General features: G+C 42.9%; 1 protein-coding gene and 1 long non-coding RNA gene across 6 annotated transcripts in view; one reads left to right on the top strand and one right to left on the bottom strand.

Moving 5' to 3' along the window:
• The window catches only part of HS6ST1 (heparan sulfate 6-O-sulfotransferase 1), a 193,430-nt gene that overhangs the window by 96,328 nt on the left and 75,602 nt on the right, over positions 1 to 21,500 (bottom strand). The window lies entirely within an intron of this gene.
• LOC132331529 (uncharacterized) lies at positions 6,809 to 15,452 on the top strand. 3 transcript variants are annotated; one of them, XR_009487620.1, is made up of 4 exons: positions 6,809 to 7,052; positions 7,324 to 7,508; positions 8,026 to 8,146; positions 11,438 to 15,452. It is a non-coding gene; the product is annotated as an uncharacterized LOC132331529 (long non-coding RNA). The 3 variants fall into 3 exon arrangements; XR_009487622.1 differs by lacking the exon at positions 8,026 to 8,146 and having other exon boundaries at positions 6,810 to 7,052; positions 11,388 to 15,452; XR_009487621.1 differs by lacking the exon at positions 8,026 to 8,146 and having other exon boundaries at positions 6,811 to 7,052.

Here is a 21,500-nt window from a genome sequence, read left to right as displayed (position 1 = left end):
TAGAACCACAAAAAGAAATACAATATATTGGTTTAATCTACAAGATGGCATGAAGACAAGTCAGAAGTTAAAAGTAAGCAAAAGAACATCTGAACTGAAAGGAATAATGCATAAACTCTTATGAACATGCATGCACCCCCTGTAATGTAACAGTACATAAAAAACATGGTTTTAAGTTAAGGGTGTGCTTTTGCCAGATAGCCAAGCACCCCAGTGCTGCATTTTATCCTTTTTATCCTTTATTAAACTTTCATAAAGAATTTTCTAAAGAGTGAACCTTGTTTTTCACAGTGGGAAGGCAATTGAAAGGGATGATGTTGTCCAGTCTAACATACCACAAATGGAAGAGCTGCTAGCCATGCTTGCTTTTCAGACCCAAATCACAAGCCAAAATGAATTCAGGCCACCTTTTGAAACTATTTCAGCAGAGCTGAAAGCTCCCCAAAGCACTGTGCTACCTGCCAGGCATCCCACAGCAAAGGTGAGGGGCCCCCAAAAAACCAAGAGAAGTTGGCAGGACAGAAACAGGGGGGAGAAAGCAGCAATTAGAAACAAGCCTGACAGGTAACCTGGGAAGAACCAACACAGACATTCCCCTCAGTGCTGCCCACTTGTTCTCCCAGTTCCAAAATTCTTTCACTTCTAAAGGAACATCACCGAGGAAAAGTTTCTCCAGCAACTGCTGACCACACTTGTTTTCTCCCTATGATTGCCTGAATGTGTGTGTTTAGGGAACAACAGTGAAAATGAAAAGTCAGTATTACTGGGGGTATGAATTTAATTTTGAATTGATTAACTATTTAACCAATTACTTGGATTCTTATGGAAACTTGTGATTTCTCCCTCATTTTATTTTTTAATGTCAAGACAATTCCATTAGAAATTCCAAATCACTTTGGTAAGAATATTCTTGTTCTCCAGATGAGTGAAAAAAAAAAAAAAAAAAGGGGTATATTTATTCAAGAATAACCCTTCAAACCACCAGGCTGATCTTCCAGCCAGGGTCACAGAGCACAGGAAAGTCCCAACATGTGCCAGGAGCAGTGCTAGGGGCACATGGGATGGGGCCAGACCTCACTCTAGAGGAACAAAAGGTATTCATCAGTTCCAGGCTGTCACTGTGGGTGACAGCAGCAGCAGCCAGGTAGGACACACTCACAGGGGGAGAGGCAATTTGAGAGCTTCCAATTGAAATGTCTGAGACAAAGGATGAATGGCAAACTGAGCCACAGGGGCTGCCCAAAGGCTCAAAAGCAGGCTGGGGGCAGAACTTGTGTGAGAGCCCCGAGATGTCCTGACCTCAGCTCAGTGTCTAACCCACCAAATGTCACATGCCAGGTGACTGCCATTCTGTGAAGGGCAAATAAAGCATGAGGCAGGGCCTTGCTCAGGCTCTGAAGGGTTCAGCTCTGGGAGCTGCATCCTCTGGCACACACTAACAAGGCTTTTTGAATGCCAGACAGTCTGCCTCCTGACTGTCCTTACAAAGAGTGCCACAGGTCAGCAGGCCCCAGACTGTGCTCCAGCCTCCCAGGTGGTGGTCCCAGAAGAGTGAAGAACTCCTGAGTCATGAACACAGGTCAGTTTATAAAGTTCAATCTACTGTTCTGCCTGGAAGGTCAAAGACATTACTTCAAAACTGAAACTGTGCTTCGAGGTCATTGCCCAAGCACAAATTGCAACAGCACAACCACAGAAACCACAACATCTCAAGAGACATTGCTGGAGAAGTCAAAGGGTAAGAGAACACTGCAGCCTGGACCTTGAGAAATACACAGAAACCCTGAGGCAGCCTAGATCTTGGCTGTGGAGAGTATCTCTCATCTCAGAGTGCAGCCTGAACTCAAAGAACACTTAAACTCTGAGCTACACAGAATATTTAAGGTCAAATAATCATCAAATGGTTTGGGTGGGAAGAGACTTCAAGATGATTTTGTTCCACCCCCTGCCATGGGCAGGGACACCTTCCACTGTCCAGCCTGGCCTTGGACACTGCCAGGGATCCAGGGGCAGCCACAGCTGCTCTGGGCATCCTGTGCCAGGGTCTCAGCCCCCTCACAGGGAAGAATTCCTTCCCAATACCCAATCTAACCCTGCCCTCTGGAAGTTCAGAGCTATTCCCCCTTGTCCTGTCACTCCAGACCCCTGTCCCAAGTCCCTCTCCAGCTCTCTTGGACCCCCTTTAGGCACTGAAAGGGGCTCTGAGGTCTCCCTGGAGCCTTCTCTTCTCCAGGCTGAAAAATCCCCAGCTCAGAGAGGTCAGTGACCAAATTTGGTCAGTGACCAAATCAATGTAGAAGTCTCATTTTTGCTGATACCAAACCAATTTCATTTTCTGGGTCTAAGACCTTTCCCCCAGATATATTAAAAAAAAAAAAAAACAAAACCAAACAAAAACCCTTTAATTTTTTTGACTGTCACTTTTTGCAACATGCAACCCATTTGTAAGTAATACTGATTCCCCCCACCTTTAATCATATTTCTTGGCCAACTTACTGGTCACTGATTATTTTGCTGCCATCTGTGTATGAACAGAATGGAGAAGCTCACTCTGTGGCAGATATCAAAGTGAAAAGACACACCTCAAAACAAATCACAGGCTGGAATTCTACAGGAAAAACGTGTAAGAAGTAATACAACTGAGCAGTTCAATCAAGAGAAAAATCCAGCAGGTGCAGTGACAAAAGACCTACAACATGCACACAGGACTTAGTGACCACTACCATGAAAACAGAAACCATGTGTTTATGTTTTTAAATCCACAATGAGGCTTAAAAACATAACCAGGTCATTATAGCCTGAATCAGATGAGCCAGGACACTACATGATCTGGACTGATGCCAAAGCAAAATGAGTCCTTAAGCTTAAGAGACAGAAGTCCCAGACTGACAGTAAAGTCTCTCTTGACTTCTTCCTACCTTCCAGATCAAGTAGAAATGATTCAGCCCCCTTCCAGACTGCACTTTGGAAAGTACAGTGATGCAAGTCCCACCCAAAACTCCTTCTGCTGAAGGGTACTTTGGTGTTGGCTTGGAATTTACTAAATTTTACCTAATTTTGTTACTAAAACACTGGTTTCAAGCACTCAGGTGTTAGCAGCTGGCAGCCTGAGAGAACATTTATGCCAGGCAGGATTGGGAGGTCAGTGGTTTTCCCTTCAGAGTGCCACCCATCACTCAAGGGAAACATTCTCACCAGATCTGGAGCTCCAGAAGCAGCTCAGATTTCTGTGTGTTACTCAATATTTTAACTAGCCCAGCATCCACGAGGCAACAGATGGACCTGAGATATTTCTGTGTCCCCAACCTTGCTCCTGTTAAATGTCTGTCACAAGGTTTGATGTGATGGAGGAACATTTTAGCTGACAAAATGGACAAGAGCAGCTGCTTCTGGAGCCATGAACCTTGGGTTTGTCAGCAGTTGGAGATAAAGAGCCAGATTCTGAAAAAAAGGGCTCAAAATACATCTAATACATTCACTGCAAGGGACACAGGCATCTGGGCTTGAAGGCAGTGAATTTGGATCAAAAAGCTGCTTTGAAAAGCCTGTTGCAGTTTTTCCATGGATGGGGGGAAGAGGTGGCTGGGGAAAGGATGAGCCTCCTGCTCTGGAGAAAGGAAGAGAGATTTTCCAGAGCTGATCAGGCAAAATTTATCTATCAAAGAAAGAAGTGAGCAGTGGAACTTGCAAAGGCTGATTTCCCAGGGCTTGGGGTTTGATTATCCCATGTCTAACAAAAGAGGGAGCTCTACTCAGAGCTTCTCTAGAAGCAGAGGCATGTGTCCCGTGTGGGTTCATTAATGTCTAATAATGCAGCTGAGCTTACCCCTAAACCTCCCCTCAAGCAGGGAATTAATTTGTGTGTGTCTCTCTGCTTTGCCTGGCCACCTATTTTCACTGAACTTCCCAGCTGAAATTGCCTAGTGAATTCAAAAGCTTTTACAACAGGAGTGACAAGCATGAAATTAGATGATACAATCATCCACACCTCATTCCCTTCAGAAAGCAGGTTCAAAGTAATTTAGGACATTTTTCAGCACAGAACCCCTAATGGCTGACCACTTCAGAAAGAAGATTTTTGTGATGTTTTTCTGCACTGTGATGCTGAATAGGAATACCTAAGGGAGCAGGGACTGAAATGGGGTGCAGGCAGTGGATGCCTGTGGCTGGCCCAGGCACAAACCATTTCAAGTATGAAAACCACACAAACTGGACCCACACTGCCATGAGCAAAGCCAGGCATGGCAGCTCCTCCCCCTGCCACCAAAGCCACCAGGAAATTCAAAAGGACACTACTAATGACTACAGCTAATTTGTATTGCAAACAGCCTCTCCAGACCTAGGAAAGTCTGCATGACTCTGCCCCTAACTGGGACCCAATTATTCCTCCAGGTCCTGTGCTGAAGGTTTCCAAGTGTGGCACAAGGACTGACCCTACAAATAAAGAGTCAGCACTGCCTTGCATGTGCTGCATGCTTGGAATCCATTTGTGTGTTTTAGCTGCTGGCACCATTAGGGGAGATGCTGTTCTCAATTAAAACCAGCCCAATGCTTCCCTAGGCTTAATTAGAAGCAGGGCTCTACATTCTGGCACCAGCAGTATTTTCTTTTCAATTAATGGACTTAACAGGCAGCAGATGCCAGTGTCTTCCTTTCTCCCCTCTCCAGCAAGATCCCACCCCTATTTAAAAATCATCAGCAATGATTTTAACGAGACAGCTAATTCAGATATTGCTTCTAAAACTGAGAATAGTTGTAAAAAAAACCCAAATAAATCCATGAGAAAGCCCACAGCACTCTTCCATCTTCTCTGTATTTTAAAGCAGGGGAGAAATGCTGAGCAAAAAGGAGAATGGTGACTGAAACAACACTACAAGCCAGGTTAGTCTAGGATTAAGCTTCTTGTGTGACTTCCACTAAGTCCAATGGTAAGGCTGCAAAAAAACTGCAGTTAATTTTTCTTGATAAAATAATTTACACAATTCAACTTTTGTGCATTATTTCATTGATCATAAGTTGCACTGATCATCAGTTACTCCTCCTCTTGGAAATGGTAAATTTCTAAATAATATAAAATTTATAATATTAAATATTAATTTAAATAACATATAATAACATATAATATACATTTAATATATTATTAAATATAATTTATATTATTAAATATAATTTATATTATTAAATATAATTTTCCTATATTTATTTATATAAGTAAATGTGGTGTTGATTTTTTATTATATAGTAACATATCATAGCCTTTATCCTAGTAAGATTGTTGCCCCTGTTTTAACACTGCTGCCTGATTTCATTAAATGTTGTAGACCTTCCTCTCTTTAAATGACTGTTTCTCTTTGGCTGGAATTTGCCAGATTTCTCTGCTGCAGATACTTTTGGTCAGGGATTCAACAGGAATACAGCACACTGACTTAAATCTTGCTTGCTTGGAAAATCAGTTAAAAACAGCACTGGGGGAATCACTTACAGCTCAGGATGACAACACTCTGTCCAGCCATGGGGGACCACAAGGAGGCTTCAGATACCTCTGATAACAATTCTGCCTTTCTGGCAGGTCTGGGCAGGAGGGTGTTCCAGAGGCATGGATGAATCACATGTGAAATCCTACCTAAAGTCTATCAGATAAAACTTCCTTTTAAACCTGAAGGGCTAACAGCCAGGAGATGAAAGGATGATTTCACAGAACAGTCTGATAGCTGTCCTACTCCTGCTTTCCTCCTTACCCTGTCAGTAAGGCAAGGGGAAAAACCTTTCCCCACCCTCTGTAAGGAGGAAGAGGATGCTATAGCACAGAAGCACCAGAACTGAACTGCTGTGCCCTAAACCAGGGCTTCACTTCACAAGAGAGCCACCACTACCTCCCAAAGCAATCCTGAAACCCAACCATATTTAATGCCTGAGAACATCTGTCTGTCCCAAGTGCCAGGATGAATTTTGTGCTGTGGAAATCCTTCTTTCACGGAGACTGCTGAGCACCCACCTCTGCACTGGTGCCCATCCATCCACCAGTGACTGTCCCTGGCTATAAATGGCAACATATGGCACTATCTGACAGCTTAGCCTACCTTGTTCATGGCCTGAATGTCTAACATCTACAAAATGTCACAGATTTTATTTCTGAGCACTGTAGTACAGAAGGTCCAGTGGCCCCCTTCCCATGTCTTACAAGCCAGGCCAGTACTGGTGCTCATTTCATGGCACAGGGCCAGGAAAGAATAGTTTGCTTTCCTTTAGTCTAACAAAACTAACTTGCCTTTCTATTATGCAGCTGGATCAGCTCATGTTTAAGAGAAACTGTCCTTAATTAATTGGATAGGATTAAATTTAATTTAGAAAAAGCATAGGAGTTGCCCAAGGGAAAATCTGCCTCCCCACTCTATAACACAAACTGGTTTCCAATTCCATATTCTTTTTTGTGGAAACTGTGAATGTGATAGATAGGGTCATTCATAGCATTAAAAAAGGGAAATAACATAATTTTTGCTGACATCAAAATTATTACTCTTATTCCAGGAAAGCAGGGAACAATTGGGAAAAGAATAACCAAACAGAAGGGCAAAGGGAAGGCAAATAGAGGAGTTTTTCATATGGCAGGTCCACTTTTTGGAAACTGAGGTGAATCTGGGGCAGTTTCCTAATCTAAAAGTGTTGTTTACATCAGAACTGTGCCCTTTAAATGCTTTCTTATTTCGACATTTATTTTTTTTACTGAAAGAAAAACAAAGTATGTAATTAAATTCCCTGTATGAGCAAACCAAAACAAATATATAAAAGAACATTTCTCACAGAGAGAGAGAGAAAAGAGTCCAGAATTGTTTTACTCAAGTTTTTACCTGAGATGACTTGGAAACTTGGTGGATACCTGAAGCCCATTCTGGAGGCATCATTTTGGTTCTGAGGGCTGCACTCAGAGCCTGCCCAGTGAACACCTCCTGCCAAGGACAGGCAGGACAAAGTTCTCCAGTTCACCTGGATGGAGCTCAGGGCCCTGGAGCAGCCACTGCACAGACAGGACACTGCAGCACCTGGCCACAAAGGTGACTACAAAACTTGATTTTGGTTCTCTCACCCAGCACTCAACTACTCCAACTAATTTCCTACCACTTGTATGACAGAATTCCAATTCTATCAGTTCTGCTTGCTGTGACAATATTAGAAAAGTCTTTAAGCATGATTAATGCTGATAGGAAATCCAGAGAATGTTTGATATGCCTGTTTTTAATGATTCTTTCACATGCCTCATTCTTCCAAGCTTTATGAAACTCCTTTTCCACACTGGAAGACTAAGAAATAAATGGTATTTTGCAGAAAGCTTCCTGACCAGCACACCAGGAATGAAATGAGGCAATTTAACTGAAAGAGCACACTTTGAAGGAGACAGTAAAAGCTGCCACATACAAGATTTAAAAGACCTGAGGAAGAAGAGGAACTACTTTGACACCAGGCTCGAGAAGATGGATTCTGTCCAGGAAATCACACTCCATCAGCTTCTGGTAAGTCTGGCTCAGGCATCCCAACTGAAGGATTTTTATCTGATGCAATTCATTTTGCATATGCTGGTTTGGTTTAGGAAATGCAGCTCTGTCTAGATGAGAGTTATTGATATTTTTCCTGATGTTTTTCCAGACATCCCCTCAGAGCCTCTGTTTCAGAGCTGGCTGATGTGCCCAGGTGCTGCAAGAGCTCCTGTTACAGCCCAGTCTCAAAGCCAGAGGCTTTATTTAAAGTCCCCTCCAAAGCCTCCTCTGCCAGAATCATGAGAGGAAGGTCTTGAGAAAAACCCTCTGGGGTTTCTTTTTCACTTCAGTTTCCAAAATCCACTTCACCAGGCCAAAGTGACTTCTGTGTGAGTGAGATGAAAAGTGCTCACTGGAGCATTTTAGGTTTTGTTTGACATGACCATCACTGTTATCACAGACTGGGAACAGCTCAGCAGTTCCCTCCAGCCTCTGTTTTTCACTGTTTGGTTTCATGGCAAGCCTTTCTCCTGCCTTTCTGTCTGCACTACAGGCAAGCAAGCAGGGATGGACAAAGACCCTACTTTTTTTTTGGAGGGGGAGGATGTAAAAGAACATCGAGGAGAAAGGACAAAGAGGGACCACAACAATGCAAGCATCTGGTGAAAGAGCAGGTAGATGAAAGCACATGTTAATTTGGATAGAATTATGGTCTTTTCATTTATTAAAAATGTCACTCCATCTCCCTTGGATTATTGTGAGTGAAAGATAAGGGAAAAACTCATACATTCTTCCCCTACTCACTAAATTAAGTAAAAATGCAGAGATGTAGCTGAGAAGCAGCAGAGCCCCACTGCAGCAGCAGTCAGAGACTGGAAAAGGAGCTTACACAGAGGCTGGCTCATGACACACCTGTTAATTCTGGGTACTGTGCATTGAGCAGTTTCTGGTTTTTACAGCCTATCCCCTTTGCTGTTTGTCCAGGTGTTTATGCACCAGGGATGCAGGTTCTAAGATGGGAAAACAGGGACAAAACTATAAACACTAACAAACAGAAGGTGTGCAAGAGATTTGAGACAGACCTGTTCCAAGTGGCTGTTGTTCCTTTCCAGTATTGGTGGGAAGGATAAGGAGCTTTGGGATTTGAGCAAAGTTAGACTGTCCTGCTCTGAGCTAATAAAAAATTTCCTGTTGTAATTCTCATCTCAGTGACACTAAGTCAACTCAATTTCTTAGCTAAAACAGCATTTTATGGGATCCAGTGTTTCTATGCCCTTCAAACACAGGAACTAAAAGAAAAAATAATGCATGCAGTGAAATACAGGACAACTAAAATATTATATATTTTTATATATATACACACATATATATATATACTTCAGAGATCTTAAACATTCAGCTAAATTTGAAAACAAGAAAAAACACATTACAAATGGCTGCTAATTGTGCCATCATTTCATCAAATGCTAAGCACTCCTGCCTGGACACTGCCTCTTCTTTGCCATAGATCTAGCAGCAGGGAGCTCTTGAAATAATACAGAAATACAGCCTGACTGCATTTCTGAGATGGGAATACACTATATATCCTCTTGCCACACCAGGAAAATGCATTTGGCAGCTGACTGCTACAGCTTGCTATTAGAAGGAAGGCCAAACATCCAAGAGCAGGCAGGAGAGCTCTTCCTGGAGGGAGCAATTTCTTCCCCCTGTTCATGATGCCAGAATTACTTTGCTCTCATTGAATCCATTCATCAACTTCAAATGAGCACCTCGCTGCAGTGCCCAGCCTATGAAGAGTGGCTGAATTTCAACTAGTTCCTCTGGAAATGCTCAAAAAACCACACCAAAGAAACCTTTCAGACATCTCCCAAGCAGACTTGGTGAGTCTGTTCTTAACACTCACCTTTCTGTAGCAGGAAAGGTAATTCTTCATTCCCACTGGCTGATTTAAACATGAGCATTTAAAGAACTACTGAATCACCACGAAAATCTTAGAAAACATGATCTCCACAATGTACAGATAAGAGAATGTGCTTTGATATTTCAGCTGATTAAATAACAGTCATCAAAAGCTTGTCCTGCTTTCCCATGCAGATCAGTCAGGTATCATCTGTCTGGGAAACTATTATACCCCTAGACTTTCATCACTGCTGCTGTTTCAATAGATTGTCTTCCACTTGCCTACAAAAAGGCATTTGAGGGAATGCAGACTAATCTAATTTGTCATCTGTCTGCTTCTCAGTTGTAAAAAAAATTCACTGCAACGTTAGCTTAGAAGCTGAGTGACCAAGTCTGCAGTGTGGCTATTTATTGTGCCCTGACCAAAGAGCAGGAATGGAGAATATGCTCCAACCTCCTCACAAACACCAGTTCATCTAATTGTCAGAAAAGAGGGAGCTTTTAACTCCTTAGAACATAGGAAATGAGTGATTTAAAAAAAACAAACCAAGCCAGAACCTCTCTGGGCTAGGTCTTCCAACCAAGACAGTAGCTGAAAGCTCTTGGACAGTTCTAAAAGATGAAATTTTGTTTTTCTAACTAAATCCAAGTGTAGCTTTAATATACTTTGCTTCTGATAATCTTCTTTGTCCTCTCCCTCACATATAAAATTGACCTTTACTCTAAGACAATTTATGGCAGTTTGGGTGAAGTTCATTACCTCATGTTTTATACAGTCATGGTTTTCATACAGAACCCAAACTTGCATTTGATTATTAACTTACTGTTATAGCTGGGAAAAAGAAGTAAAAAAAATTAATATAACAAAGCTTATGATTTTGAAAAGTTTCAATTTTTGGAAAACGTGAAGCAAAATAACCCAACAAAGCAGCAGAGCAGTGAAGCAGTGTATTTTACATACCTGTCTACTTAAAAACTGAAGAGCTGCTTCCCAAAAGAAAAGGGCATTAGCAAGTTTTAAAATACAGCCTCCATCCTGCCTATCCAATAATGCAAGTGCTCCTCTCAAAGGGCAAGCCCTGGCATGAAAGAAAGAAAGAAAGATGCACTTCTCAGCACAGCCCTTGCAGCCCTGTTCTCATGTTGTAACAGAGAGCACCCTGAGGCAGCTCAGCAGTGCACCTGGCTGAAGTCTGTTGGGAATGGAAGGTTTGGACTTTGAAGTTCAAAGTTAGGCCAGGCACCTGCTGGTTTTGTTCCTTTTGTAAGCAACTCCTTCAAAGATTCAATCAGGAGTGATGCATGACCATGACCAGAGCATCATCCTGCATTAAAAATGTGCTTACTGCTCTGGGGAACCATCCTGGGTTGTTCATGTTCTTCTGCAGCTGGACAGACAGAGCAATGCAGAATGTAACATGTAAAACTGTCACCCCATCAAGTGAAAAGGGTGCTTGCTTTGGCAGGGCAGACTGAACTGGCTATGATTAAAAAAAGGAAAACACCTCCCATTTTCTGATCAGTAACTGGGCTTGCACAGCTTAACAGTTAGCCAGCAAAACATTTTTGGGAAAAATACTCCCAAACCTGTGCAAAAAACAAGGTTACACTTCAAACAGGCTAACTGTCTCTCCCATTACAAACATGTCCCCACAGTACAGAAAGTATTATCTGTATCAGCTGGGCTTCGTGCATGCAGTGGGAGAACTATTAAGAAATTAATCCATTTCACTGCCAGGCTGTTTCACTTCCTTCCTCCTCCTGTCCTCTCAAGCTTACATCTTCCTTCATTTCCTGTTCTAGCTCTATAAATCACTCTCCTTCTTGTATATCTAAGTTTGCCTTGAAACTGCATTCCTCTCAGCCACTAATTTTTAAACTGGCAGTAAAACCATAGGATTTCTCTGGCAAGAGTTACTCTGCATAAACCCTGGATAAACCAGAGGATTTCTCTGGCAAGAGTTACTCTGCATAAACCCTGGCTGTTGACTGTTTGTGGTTGTTCTGCTCATTTAGGACCAGACTGCAGCACATTCAGCTCTATGTGTTCTTTCCCTCAAAATCAGAGCAGTGGCATCTTCCAGGTTCCTCAACCAAAAAATACATCCTTTGTGTGACTAACCAGAGGCCAAACCTGTGGAGATCCAGCAAGCTGCACAAAGAAATTCTTCTGCAACATGCTTCACCATGCAGCTGAAATAGTCTTTAGATTGTTGAATAAAACAACCAAAATGTCAGTCCACTGTGGGATGGATACTCCTTACATGAAGAACCATTTGAGCTCTGTGGCAACCTGTGAAGTGTGACTGTATCAGAGAGGATTCTCTGCAGAAGGTAGAGCTGGTTAAATTAATGAAAGATATTCCAGGATGGAGACCTGCAGAAGGCCAGCAGGCAGCAGATCTTGTTCCAGGGACAAACTCCACTTTACCACCCCCAGCTCAGCATGTGTTCCCTGACTGGGGCAGATACACAAGTGGCAGAAATCTCACCTGCAGAAGATCTGGCACTGCCCCTGGAACACAAAGGGGTCTGACAGTGAAGATCACTGCAGGAGCTGATTTCTCACCATTCCCCTTTACACCCCTTGAGCCAGCAGGGAAACACAAATGGCTCTTGATAGGCAAAACTGCTGCCAGAAGTGTTCTTTGGAGGAGTCAGAAATGCACACGTATGCCTTATTAGCCACTCACACAAGGACAAAGCAGACAAACTCAATTTCATTTGGTTTTTATTTGAAGCCTTAGATTTCAAGCACTTTTTTCATGTCAGTCCAACTGACCTTGACACTTCTGTATTTGTGAGGGAGTTTAGGTGGAGTCCAAAGATAAAATTTTCTCTTTTGTTTCTTGCTTCCTGTTCCTGATACTTCAAACTGGTGAATACAGAGTATTTTTGTGATAATCTTACCAAACAAATTGTATGACAGATTTTAGATAGTAGATAAATGTGTATATCACCATCTGAATCTATTTTACAGCTGCAAGTCATACATATTCTTTGGGCTTTAACCCACAGTATTTTACTTTAAACAATATTAGTTGTATGGCAGATAAATAAACACAGGAAGAGAAAATTTATCTACATTTTCAATGAAAGGTTCATGAAGTCCCTGATATTAGGCCATTAAAATAACAGAACTACAAATGAGGACATACTCAAGTAAGCAATGAAAAGCATAAACAGAAGAGAAAAAAACCCTTCAAATTATCTTTCCACAGCACAGAAATGATACTGGGCTCAACCCCTGTGTTCTCCTGGGTAAGCCACTCCCATGGGGTTCAAGAGCACTCTGCTGGCATTTGAGGATCTGGAGGTGAGGAGGAATACAACAGCACACCTTTACTTTCAACCAAGCAACACAGAAAGCTCCCAGCTGAAAAATTAAACAGGGAGCTCCAGGAAAAGAGCTGGCAAAACAGAACTGCCCAAGACCTGATGTCCCAAAAGCACAGGAGCACAGCCAAGCACTGAAATGCCCACAAGGAGCTGTGACCTCTGAGTTCTGCTGTGATGGATCAGCCTTCCAGACACAAGATCTGGACTACAGGATGGGCAGCACTGTGCTCACGTTGCACAGACAGGGTGAACACAACTCCAGCTGATAGCAATGGAAACTGAAAGTGCTCCTCTGGCTAAGTCAGTCCTCTAATTGATTACTGATGGCATCTTCTCATCTAAAAACTCAACATGTCTAGAAAAGACCAATGAGAAAGACAAAACTGATTTTAGTGAAGTCCTACAAGCTAGACAAACAACACAGCACAAAATCTCTTCCCCAGGAGGGCTGTCCCAGCAGGGCTCAGCCACCCAGGGCAGTGGGAGAGTCCCCATCCCTGCAGGGATTTAAAAGCTGTGTGGATGTGACACTTGGGGACATGGTTGAGAGGTGGCCTTGGCACTGCTGGGTTAAGGGCTGGACTGGATGATCACAGGAATCTTTTCCAACCTAATGGTTCTGTGGTTCCACAGCAGCAGAGCAGAGCAGGCTGTGCCTTTTCATGCACAAGCACACAGTTCAGGGCAAAGGAGGTGACATTACACAGGGATTAAGAAGAGTTTACCACAGCCACACCCTCTCTGTAATCTACTGCACAGGCAGGGTAAAAGGGATCAGTTTTGGGTGGAGTTATTACAAAAATTATGTGCTGAAGAGGTTTTTTTTGAAGGAAGCATTTATTTCAATTAATAAAAGACACAAAGAGTAATAATTAATTTACTGTCTCAGAATAGTAGGGCAGAGGAGGGATTTGACTATTTAAGCAGTACTGCTTCTACAAAGAAGAAAATCCAGTTCAGAGAAGTGACAGGCATCCTCTCTGAAATCTTCTCAAGAAATGAACTACCCCATGAAATCACAGGTCAGTAAATGAATGACACCTTCACAGACATGACCACAATTTGTCAAATCAGTATTTTTACCAAATTTTGTACCTGGCACAGGGATGTTTCTCATTGTACAAGAGCAGAACCTGGCCCAGCTGATTTGACTGAGCATCTGTTATCACAGATATTTGGAAGACGTGACCAGATTCTGACCATATGTCACACCACAGACAAGCACTTTTCTTTTTAAAAGAAATTCACAGTCTTGAGATTGTAGCTTCTACTGGTCCCTGACAGGCAGGCACTGATGATGACAGCACCTTGCTCTGCCACTGGGTTGCAACTCAAAACCATCAGGTGGAGGAAGATGGACTTGATATTTATTATTTATATTATAACTAACAGTAAAATTTTACTAATATATATATTAGTATAATAAAATAATATACATTATTAGAATATATTATATATTATATAATATATTATACATATTATATTATATATATCATATAGTATTATATACTAAATATTACATTATATAATATACATTATATTAGTAAATAAATAAATGAAATAGTATAATTATAATATTATAACTGATTAGTATATAAATTAAGGAACTACCTGCAGCCAAAATGTGATTCTCTACATGCAAGAAATCTCCTGGAAAAGCACTGTGATGTCAACAGAAATACTGGCTGCATGAAGGTAGCCAAATTATTACTAAATATGCTTCCTGACAGCATGGTTGAAAAAGGAAGAAATTCCAGGCACAGCTCATCTCCTTGAAAAGGAGTCAGCAGCTGCCAAGGGCTCTGCCTGCCTTGCCCTGTTCAAGGTTTTTCATCACTTCTGAGTGCCATGGGCAGGATCTTGCTGCCAAGTTCAGTGCCCAGAGAGCAGTAAAAACCTGGAGGAAGGGGCTGCTGGTCTTTGGGATGTATTTACACCTATTTACAGAAGGGATTTTTGGTCCACAGGCTCTCTGGGAAACATCTATTGAAGCAAGGTCATAGGTTTAGCACTAGTGTGCCTCAGGGGGTGATACAGGGCACACATGACATGTAAATCCTCAGGACTAGAGCTCTAAACTACAATGGTCAGCTGGAATTGTTTTCCCTTGATGTTTTTACTGTAGGAAAAAAAGAAACATTGCATGAACAGGAGCCTGAACTCAAAAAGACCTTTTTCTCTGGCTATAGGGGATCCCTTCAAAGATGAGCAGACTGATCCAACTCTGAAATTTCCTCTCACCAGCCACTGTGATTTCCTATTTTCATGAGTAAGGCAGTTCCCACAAAGATGAGAGTGTTTTTCAGAGCAATGCTATTAACAGACATCCTTCTGCTTGGCTTTTGTTTGTGTGGGTGCTTTTATTTATTTTGCTATCCTTAACAGTGAAAAAGCTAATTTGAAAGCATTAGGGTTTGCTGTCTTCATAGCACAAAACTGACAGATGTTTCATGTGTTTGAAATAAACCCCAGTGATATTCCTGGGCTGCCTTCAATGAGTTTTGGCTTTTATTTTTCATAGCAGGGGAAACTACAGGGTTGAGGTGCAGGTTTGGAGGATTCTGCAGAGTTGTGTATTTTGTGCAGTCTCTACAAAGTTTACCTGATGTGCTGGTGTTCACAGGGGTCCCAGGATGAGGGAAGAGATGAGAATCTCCACTCCATGTGTCAGAAGGCTGATTTAATATTTTATGATATATATTATATTAAAAGAAAATGATTTATTAAAACTATACTAAAGAATAGAAGAAAGGATTTGATGGGATGGGATGGGATGGGATGGGATGGGATGGGATGGGATGGGAAGGGAAGGGAAGGGAAGGGAAGGGAAGGGAAGGGAAGGGAAGGGAAGGGAAGGGAAGGGAAGGGAAGGGAAGGGAAGGGAAGGGAAGGGAAGGGAAGGGAAGGGAAGGGAAGGGAAGGGAAGGGAAGGGAAGGGAAGGGAAGGGAAGGGAAGGGAAGGGAAGGGAAGGGAAGGGAAGGGAAGGGAAGGGAAGGGAAGGGAAGGGAAGGGAAGGGAAGGGAAGGGAAGGGAAGGGAAGGGAAGGGAAGGGAAGGGAAGGGAAGGGAAGGGAAGGGAAGGGAAGGTTTGGGAAGGTTTGGGAAGGTTTGGGAAGGTTTGGGAAGGTTTGGGAAGGTTTGGGAAGGGAAGGGAAGGGAAGGGAAGGGAAGGGAAGGGAAGGGAAGGGAAGGGAAGGGAAGGGAAGGGAAGGGAAGGGAAGGGAAGGGAAGGGAAGGTTTGGGAAGGGAAGGGAAGGTTTGGGAAGGGAAGGGAAGGTTTGGGAAGGTTTGGGAAGGTTTGGGAAGGTTTGGGAAGGGAAGGGAAGGGAAGGGAAGGGAAGGGAAGGGAAGGGAAGGGAAGGGAAGGGAAGGGAAGGGAAGGGAAGGGAAGGGAAGGGAAGGGAAGGGAAGGGAAGGGAAGGGAAGGGAAGGGAAGGGAAGGGAAGGGAAGGGAAGGGAAGGGAAGGGAAGGGAAGGGAAGGGAAGGGAAGGTTTGGGAAGGGAAGGGAAGGGAAGGGAAGGGAAGGGAAGGGAAGGGAAGGGAAGGGAAGGGAAGGGAAGGGAAGGGAAGGGAAGCTTGTGACTGACCAGAGTCCCAACACAGCTGGACCTGTGATTGGTCATCAAGTAGAAACAACTCACATGGACCAATCAAAGATTTACCTATTGCATTCCACAGCAGCAGATAATTATTGTTTTCCTTTTCCTCTGAGGCTTCTCAGCTTCTCAGGAGAAAAAATCCTGGCAAAGGGATTTTTTAGAAAATATGTCCGTGACAATCTGAGTGCTCCTGAGCTGGGACTGCTGCAAGTGACTGCAAAAGGAGCTGGACAGGCAGGTGTCACACAAAATGACATCCAGAGTGACAAACACCTGCTTGCTCTGAAAGCTGAGCAAAACCCAGGCAAATGAAAAAGCTGCACCTGTGATGGGTGGAAGGTGTCCCAGATGGCAGGAGGATGGGAATGACTGTTCTTTAAGATCCCTTCCAACCCAGGCCAGTCTGTGGTTCTGTGATGCTCACAGGCACAAAACAAACACAAAAATGCTGTGCCTCCCAGCAACAGCCACCCTGCAGGTTTTGTCAGCCTGCAAATCCTTTGTTCAGCTGAAACAGTTCAAAAACTGCTCTACCAAAACCTAAACCACTCACCTTTGAAACCTATGGAATTTTGTTCCATCTGCTGGAAATGATACAACTTCTAACATGTTTTTAACTAACTTTGGTCAAAGGAATTAAAGTTTCTTTCCAAAAGACTCTGCTTCACCAGTCAAGGCCTGATGACCTCAACACCAACAGGTTGGGAGTAGCCAGAAGAAACACAGCAGAAAAGAGACATTAACAAACTTTAATGGACATCAACCCCTGGTTTGCCTGGTCTGAGAAAAGACTGATAAGAGAACTGAAGAATGACTCTAAATAAAATTAATCTAAATAAATGAAATTAATTGAAATAAAATAAAATGAATTTAAATAAATAAATGAGCATCTAAGGTGAAGGGATCAATAGCCAATAGGAGATCAAATACTAAGAATTGGGTAATTTAAGACCAATGACCTTGAGAAATTCTTTGGGGATAATTTTTCTGTAGAAATATGTGAAAAATCTAGTAAAGAGCCAAATGTGATGGAATGATTTTCACTGCTCAACCTAGACAATGTGTGGATTAAATGATTCTGTTGCACATTCTGGCCAGAATGAAGCAATGTCTTAATTCTCTAACACTAGAATGATGTTGGAGAGTTTTTGTTTTTCCTGCAGCTTCCAGTGACACATCAAACTAACGACCTACAATTTTAAATGTTACAAACCCCAGTGGATTGTCCCAGAGAGCCCAAATCCCAGTGTGCTTATTATTAAGCCAAAATGGCAAAAAATAGTCAAAATATGAACATTTATGGTGAATTTCCATTTACCTTGGAAAGACCACGAGCTATTTTGCTGTGCAAGTCCTGATGAGATTATTCCTTGCCAACATGAAGCTTGACACCAACTGCTCATGCCAGCCTGTGCCCCAAATCTCTACTTGCACAAATATCCAGATAATACTATTTCTACTATTGATACTGATAATAAAAATCCCTCCCCCACATCAGGCCCGGTGAGAAATCCCAATCTGAAAGCATTTCAAAGGCTGTCAACCATGAAAATCAATCAGTGCTGACAACCTCAGCCCAATCAGGGCTCATGGAGCAGTTTCCAGCATTCCTGGAGAGCTGCCAGCCTAATCCTCTGGCTGTAAATACAGTGCTGAGAGCCTCCCTGACAAGGGAAAATGAGCAGATTACATGGGGAGGTAACAAGCTCGAACTGCACCAAGTCATGAGTGGTGGGGTGGAGGAGAGAAATCAGCCTCCTGTTGGGCTCCCAAATTATTTGTTTTGTACCAATCCTTGGAGTAAATATTCTGGCAAGAGAAGCTACCCCTCCACACATTACTCTGAAATTAAGGTGCTGGCTGTAAGAGGTGAACTCTTGTGCCTTGTCCAACAGAAAAGAAACCATTTGAAAGTTCTCAGCTTCCCTCAACTTCACAAAATCAGGAAATGGAGCCCAGGTGGAACCATACAGCTGGGTTCTGCTGCTTCCTCTGACCAAGAGGCTCTTGAGCATCCTCTGGGCTCTCACTTGGCCATCCAGAAAACAGAATTTCAAGGGAGTAGATGGGCACTGAAATGCATGTACAATTAAACTGATTACTCAGCACAGCTTTCCATGTGTGAGATGTTCTTAAATGAAACTGGCACTAAGCCCCATTTGTTTGCCCTCGTGCTACTCACTCCTGTGAAACTAAACCAAAATCCAACACGGAAAAGACCACTGATGATTCACAGATTTGTGTAATTCCTCACACTCCATCCAGAAGTGCTTAAGAATTTCCTGACCCCGGCTTTACCAGCACCACAACCAGAGCAGTCTCTGCTGTCCTGTGAGTTTTCTGAGAATGAGCCCCCAGCTGGGAACTGCAAACACTTTACAGAGCTTCCTCCTTGCTGCCAGAGCTTCACTGACAGTGCTGCAGATGCATATTACAATGCTGGCTTTTGGCAAATATTAAAATGGATTTTATGTGTGTGATGTTAAAGTAACTTTTGTTACAGATGGATAATGAGATGATTGGCTCTCGCAATTACAAGATAACTATTGTGGGAATATTAAGAAAAGCTTTAGTGATGTATGGTTATGTTATTGTGGTTTAGATGCCCTCTGTTCTCCCCACAGTTCCCTTTCCCCCCTGTATTGCTGCCATCAGACAGCCTGGGCTGTCTAGGACAGGTACAAGAAGCTGCACAGGTGTCCCTTGCATGGGGCAGGTGGGAATGGCAAGGCTTGGTGCTTCGGGGGTGAGGCATGGCAACCCCTGACCTCCAATCCAGGTACAAAGCAGTCTGCACTGATAAATGGCAAAGCAGAGCTGCCTGACAGACTTTGGCAGGGGCCAGGGCTGGCTGATGAACCCCCAGGGGTACAAAAGCCTGAGCATCCATCCTGGAGATGGACTGGCCATGTGGTGTGCACGAGGGGCAGTTCCCAGCACTGCAGCTTTTTCCTTAGGTAGTCCTTTGTTGTGTTTTTGTTAAGGTTTAATAAACCTCTTTAAATGTTCAAAGTGAGCAGTTGTCTCTCACACTTTGTTATAATGATATAGTTTTTATTCCTGTTGGTAATTAAGTTTAGTGAAATAGCTTGTGTTAAACTGCCTGCTGGATGGGATAACACCCAGTGCACACAGGATGAGCACACCTGTACAGATCTGCCAACCATCAGCACTCACTGTCTCAGGGTAGTGAGGACCAAAGCCCAAAACTGGAGGTGATAAAAAAGGACTAAAACCACAGCCAAGGAATCTGCATGCTCTAAAAAGGCAGATCCAAGGAGGAGCCATGCTAAACAGTTCTTGGAGTATGCAAACTAGTTTGGGGGAAAGTTTACTGTGCATCAGGGTCTATGAATATGCAACAGGCTGATGTAATTACAAGGTATTGAAGGGGTGTCCCCAAAGATGGCAGAGTGCCAAGATGCACCTGCAATAACCTTTGCTCTGTGCTCCTTGTCTATCATTGTCCTGTTTTAAAGTTTTTACATTGGCACAGGAGAGCAGATGTGTTTTTCTCACCAGGAATCCGTGCAGAGAGCTCTGTGTGCTGCAGACATCAGCCATGCACGTGTGCAGGTGGGTCCCAGCAGTGCAGAAGTGAAGGAAATATCCAAACCCTCCAAGGCTCCCAAGCTTTTGGTCTTTGCTGCTGGACAGCCCAGCTTTATTATTTCACTGGCTGTATTTTTAAAATAAAACTTCACGCTCTTGAACAAAGAAGTGAACTCTTCCAAACACTGCTTTACATGTCAGGGCTCACCCAACAGCTGTTACAGACAATATTCATGCCTTATTATTATTCATGAATGTTCAACTGAACCATTTTTTTTGTTTCCACAAATGTTAGGGAAATGGCTCCTTTCTCCAGAGCTGAAAGGGTGTTTGTGTAAGAACAAGAATCCCCATTATTACCTTGATGGCCATTATTCTCAGTTGTTCATTTCCTCCCTTTAGAAATTTAAATCATGCAATCAGAACAGAGCACCACCACCACCTGACTTGTAAGACACTCACTCCCAATTCCAAAGAGAAAATAATTCAAATAGGCTATTTTTAAAGAACTGTTTATCCAAACTACTCTGTGAATCAATGTCATGTTGGCTGAAATCAGAAGTAAAATGGCTTGGAAAACAGCTCTGCCCACAGTGATCACTGGCATTATTTTTTAGCCATAAGCTAGTGATCAGCTTTATTTCTGAGCAGCTCTGCAGAACCAGCCTGCATGTGTGGGGGTCCTGGGGGTGAAATCAAGGGGATCAGAAACTCCTTGAGAAGCTTGAGAAAATCTCAACTCTTCTAGCTCTAAGTATTTGCCTTTTTACTGCACCTTTAGTGAACATTATCCATCTTAGGGAGCTTAAATTAAATTTTGTGGAGTATTTTCATCCAAGTTGGCATTCTCCAATCTACTTATTTGGCAAATGGATTTATGTGATGTACAGACAGCAGATAAAGCACAGGCAACCTGTAAAGCTTCAGCAGGAGAAACAGATATTTTTAACCTCTTCTTCAGACTTGCTATTATGCTTGATAAACTAAAAACTTCCCTACTTGAAAATGGCATTTGAGCAACAAAGTCAATCCTTTCTCTGCCTCCATGTCCAGAAAATAATCTTATAACTCAACTGGAGCTGAAAAGAGGTAAGTAGGGAAGAAATTCTCTGTTGTGAGGGTGCTGAGGCCCTGGCACAGGTGGCCCACAGAAGCTGAGGCTGCCCCTGGATCCCTGGAAGTGTCCAAGGTCAGGCTGGAGGGGCTTGGAACAACCTGGGATAGTGGGAGGTGTCCCTGCCCATGGCAGGGAGTGGAATAAAATCATCTTTAAGGTCCCTTCCAAGCCAAACCATTCAGTGAATTCTGAGAGTCTCACCTGTGTCGTTGGACAGCTCTGTTTTCTAAGCAAAAAGTGCAGATCCAGAAGAAAATCTGTCTCAAAAAAGAGGTTTCAGTGGGTGGAGAAGAGGAAGGAAAACTGCTTTACCCACAGGTAACAAATGGCTGCTTTTCTTAGGAGCACAGAGGCACAAGGAAACTGCACAGAGCTCCTGGGGTCTCTCCCAGGCCAGTATGAAAATACATGATTGGTGAACACCAAATTCAAAGGTACCAGTGTATCAAGACAGGAAAGACAGAGTATTTCAAAGAGCTGAAGAAAGACCTTGCTACACCTGTGAGGCAGATGAAACCTAG

The sequence above is a fragment of the Haemorhous mexicanus genome, chromosome 10, assembly GCF_027477595.1.
Source record: "Haemorhous mexicanus isolate bHaeMex1 chromosome 10, bHaeMex1.pri, whole genome shotgun sequence".
Classification (NCBI taxonomy): Eukaryota; Metazoa; Chordata; class Aves; order Passeriformes; family Fringillidae; genus Haemorhous; species Haemorhous mexicanus.
Note: the sequence above shows the minus strand (reverse complement) of the source record. Positions and strands in the feature narration are given on the sequence as shown.